Consider the following 5,288-nt stretch of genomic DNA (forward strand, 5'->3'; position numbering starts at 1 on the left):
ATTTTACTTTTCTGAGCATAAATAAATACATGTGATATATTGCAATATTTATTTTTATTTATGTATACAGGTTTACAGTTTTCCTTTTCACTTGAAAAAATAAAAGTCAAATACCTCCAAACATTTACTTGGCACAAACATAACTAGTGAAGGTACAATATATTACCGGGACATAAAACACAATTTACTAATCTTTCGGGATAACAGAAGGACACATTCACCAAAGCACAGGAAACATGCACAATTTTATCAAGATTGTTCATGTTGTCAACATCAACACCAAGTACAGCAGTAATTGGAATAATTGATTCCAACATTGTGTATTTTTGTCTGGTAACACCTATGACGCGTTCTACCTGGATTCTAACTGATGCTATTTGTCTGTTTTTTCAATATCCACAGCATATAGTTGCTTTTTACCTTTTGTAAATGCTGGAATTTCCAATTTAGCACTATAGTAGCCAAATGTATCTTTTAGATCAAACTCTCTGTCGACCAATATTGTGTCACCTGGATGGATGTTGTTAAAAAAAAACCCAGAATCTTCTGTTATGAATTTGTCACTTGCTCTGCCTCCATAGCCTTTGGATATAAAAATTATTACTCCCTGTGGTGAAATACCAATCAAATATTTTGCTGTATTATGTGACTTGTAATCGGAACATGTCTGAGCTCTTGCTTTACAGTCAGAGGGTCTCTCAGTACAAATTTCAAAACAATCAATGATACATGCACACTTTGGAAATGTTATCTGGAAACAGGTGGAGATAGTTTTACGAAGAAGATCACGATCTGGCCAGAAAATGGTTGCTGGAACTAAACGAGCATACATCACATCTGTAACTGTCTGAAACAACCTGGATATTGTTGAAGAATGCACACCGTACAGAAAACCTAAGTATTACATATTCATGTTGAATCTCAATCTTAACAGTGTTATCAGTATTTGTTGAAACACACTCAGAGATTCCACTGACCTTAATACAGTACTCAGGAGATTATACAAACACATCAGAGTTGCATATGAGTTCAGACCTGTGAGAACATTTACCTTTTTGTCATCTTTTTCTAAAGATATTTGATCAAATGAAATACTGTCAAGTTTTTCACAGAGAGCAATGTTTTCAGTTCTCAATTGCTGACACTCTGTCTGTAAAGCTTCAATATCAGTCATACTAAGATCAGTCTGTATGGAGATCTCTCTGGCTATGTCTGGAATTTGAGGTCCACCTTTCTGTTCATCAGCAGTTTCCACACAGTACTCAGCAGGAGCAGAAGCTGACATGGACAGCAGAGACTGGTCAGTTTCACTCTGGGACACCACTGAAACAAAACGAAAACTATTGTTTTCCTATATATAAGTTGACAAATACAAAAGTACCAGTATATAATAATATATGTAAATAACTTGCAGCCTGAATTTTTATGATTTAAATGAATCATTAACTGTTCTTGATTAAACAAGAAGACTGTTATCCAAGAGGCAAGAGAAACCGAGTTGTTTATGTATCGTTCTTTTAAATGAAAAGTAAATTGTATACAATACACAGTCGTGATGCATGTTGAGCTAAACAATAATACAGGGATATAATTTTATAATCGTTGTTTTGTGACCTGTCATGAACTATTTTGTTTATGACCGTTTATGTAGCCCCCCCTTTTCTCCCTGTTTATAAGAGTAAAAGAATATAATATTATATTTGTACAGCCTCAACACAACTATAGAACGATTGTATTTCGTTTCTGGTTTCAGAGCCCTCCTATATTTGTAATCTAAACTATATATTTATTATCTCCTGCAGAAATAGTGGTTACTTACTCAGAATAAAATGGTCGCTGCAGACACGACTCACGCTGTTGGGCTGCCAACCTTCTAGCTTTACTGCAGCGATCCATCGAGATCTACCCTCAGAATCCGTCAGAAAACGGTGAAAGCTCTTTCCTGGATCTCGGTCTTGTCTGTTCTGACAACCAACAGCTACGCATGTAGTCACCATGGTCAAAATAATTCAGAACTATTATGAGAAACGAACCGCTGACCAGCTAACTGAGGCGCACTGATGCGGCGTTAAGCCTACCATCATGGCGGCATAAATTTATATCACGTGATTGTGTGACGTAACTGCAACTCGTCTATATCATAAATTGAATACATATTGACATTCAATTAACTTTTAAGTTCAAATTAAAATATCCGACTGTTTGAAATCGTAATATGTAACATAATAAGTCGGAAACTCGTCCAAGATAAATTATTATACGTAACATAATAAACTAGGAGCTCGTCCGGGATAAAGTATAATAAGTGACAACGCCCTTTTTTTAAGCATACGCAAGTTTCGCATTTCTAAACAAATGAATATTTTTTCAAATAGGTTGGTTCTCCTCGTATAGACATAATAGTTGTTAACTCCTGCTTCAGTTTAAATCTACCAGCGGAATTTGGTCACGTGCTGGTGAAGAATAAGAATAATTTTACCACGTTTTTCACTGCTTATTTCTCTTAATCTAAAAGAGCTACTGTTTTTAATATCGTGTTAAGTTTAGAAGCATAAGAATGGTGATACACATAAAATAGATTTAGCCAGAAGTGCGGTCCAATATGCAACGTAACGACAACGTTAACCCATCCTTCAAGCTTGACATAATGTGTCTCAAGACTAACTGCCTTAGCAATATAAATTACATTTGGAGTTCAAGTGCAACTTCCTTATGTCTTTCGAAATTGTTAATTCTGCAAAGTTTTATTTTTATGTATTCATGAGGATAAATTTTAATAGAAAGTAAACATATTCGTCCATCTTAGAGGTCAATCACACTCTTACGAAGCCTTGTAATTCTCTTTGTGTAAAGTGAAACACTCTGAAGTCCTCCGAGCATAAATTCAAATATTTTACTTGCTTTATTTCGTAATAACAGGTGTAACAGATTTACTGTTACACATTTGTTTTGATAACTACGTTTATTTCAGTTTAATACATATAACGCATATTTTAAATGCGTATTGTTAAAGTTCTACCTGTTCTCTAAATTTGTGGAAGATTCTCGAATGTAAGAATAACAATATATGTTTTACGAAAACACAAGCGTATCTTCGAACTTGTTGAATATTCGAGAATCTTGCCTAATAAATTTAAATGCAAGCTATCGCGAGACACCAACAGACAGTAATAAAACATAGTTTGGTCGCTACAGTGAGTATAATATAAACCTTGAAAGCTATAACTGTGAGAAATGCTTATTAATCGGAAAACTACAGATATTTGACCAGGAAAATTTATAAATTTCGAACATTACAAACTTCTGATATTAGTATTTCTACATTAGTTATTGCCGTTGGGAAAAAAACTCACGTGTGAAGAACAGAGATAACTAGCATTCCTGTCAAGTGAAGTGTGTCTGTGTATCAACATAAAAGTAATTTGTTTCATATGCCAGAGGTTGTGTATCCAATTCTGTCTCCATTTTTTAATTTACTTTCTGCTAAAAATGTTTCAGTAGTCAAATAAGAGTACTGGCTTATCCCTGAGTTAAATAAACAAAATGGTTCGTCACAAATATACAAAACACAGCCCGACAAGAATCAAAATGATTTTTACTGTACTCGCGTAACAAGTTGATAAAGATTTTGAACAAGAAACTGCAATATTAAATTAATGAAAGAAGTAAACGTTTTGTTCTCCTCCAGATGGCTATAGTCTTCAAGATTTACAACGATATATCAACGAGCGGTTTTGATGGATTTGTTTTAATTTTGAATTTCGCGCAAAGCTACACGAGGACTATCTGCGCTAGCCGTCCCTAATTTAGCAGTGTAAGACTAGAGAAAAGGTAGCTAGTCATCACCACCCACTATTCGTTGGTAAAAGAGTAGCCCAATATGTTGTACTCTAATTTAGCAGTCTTTTAGCAGTGTGTCGTGATCAGTGTAATAACAATAGGTTGTTGTGATGCACTAACAGAAGACTTTAAATTATAACGTCCTCACGGCTGAAAGGGCAAGCATGTTTGGTGTGATAGAAATTCGAGCCCGCGACTTACGGATTACAAGTCGAACGCCTTAACCACTTGGCCATGTCGGCCCAGTGGGAGTAACCCTAACATTATAACGCTATCAGAGCTGAAAGGGTGAGCATGTTTGGTGTGACGGGAACTCGAATTCGCGACCCTCGGATTAAAAATCCGAGTGACTAACCATCGGTCCATGCCAGGAGAGTAAAGGCTTACCATTTTTCTTTTCGTTGTGTTGTGTTTTACAGTGAAAGATACATTGGATTAGATTGCCCTGTGAGACCTGTTTATCGCAAGAAGACAATGCGATTCCTTAATTATACATTAAGGAAACTGACCTTTTATAATAGTTTTGATTTCGTTAGATTACAGAGTTTTATAGTCAAATAAACTATGCACTATAAATATATAAAATACAGCTGCTTTGACAAAACTGGAGGAGGATAACTCAAGCAGGAAAAAACAGCTTAGTACGTGTTTAGCACAAGAAACTGGATTGTAAAACAAGTAGAAGGCTTAGCGATGAAAATTAACTACTCTGAAAATAAACGTTTTAATTTGTTTATTATTGCGCATGAAGCTACAAAATAGAACCGTCTATTCTCTTAAATCACCCAAATCCACAAGTTCTATTTCTCGTGGTGAACAAAGTGTAGTTTTGTATCAAGAAATAAAAGAGCAGTAAATATCATTTTGGGATATAAATATTGGATATATATTTTTACGTACGTTTCTACTTCTTGAAAAAAGAATGTAGAATCATACCCCCCGACACACACACACACATCAATGGAAAAGCGTTAAATCTGAAAGTTTTTTACGCGAAAAACGAGTTGTTGTTTTTACACTCATGGTGGGCATAGCGGGATGTTTGTAGACTTACAACCCTAGAAACCGAGTTTCGACATCCGTGGTGGGCAGAGCACAGATAAACTATTGTGTAACTTTGTGCTTAACTTCAAACAAACTCATGGCGGGCACAGCACAGATAGCCCATTGCGCACCCTTATGCTTAGTTACAGACAAACAAACTTACTCAAAAATAACGAAACCCAAACCAACATTCCGCATTTGGCATTATTGGAAAAACTAAAAAATACAGACACGGTTCCTGATTTATTTGCTTCTCTGCTATGGCAACAGTCAAGAATAATATAGAAAAGCTAGAAATAATTTATTTAAGGAAATAACCTCATAAACTTTCATAGCTCATAATATGAATGTATTTTTCCATACGTAATTAATTAAACTCTTGTACTAGAGAAAAAGTTAACTTA

General features: G+C 35.1%; 1 pseudogene across 1 annotated transcript; it reads right to left on the reverse strand.

The window, feature by feature from the left end:
- Nucleotides 1–222: 222 nt before the first annotated feature.
- Nucleotides 223–2,058, reverse strand: LOC143245070 (uncharacterized; annotated as a pseudogene). Its single transcript, XR_013025456.1, has 2 exons — nucleotides 1,820–2,058; nucleotides 223–1,323 (listed from the first exon to the last, which is right to left on the reverse strand). The product of XR_013025456.1 is annotated as an uncharacterized LOC143245070 (transcript).
- Nucleotides 2,059–5,288: the final 3,230 nt, after the last annotated feature.

Source organism: Tachypleus tridentatus, chromosome 2 (genome assembly GCF_004210375.1).
Source record: "Tachypleus tridentatus isolate NWPU-2018 chromosome 2, ASM421037v1, whole genome shotgun sequence".
Lineage (NCBI taxonomy): Eukaryota > Metazoa > Arthropoda > Merostomata > Xiphosura > Limulidae > Tachypleus > Tachypleus tridentatus.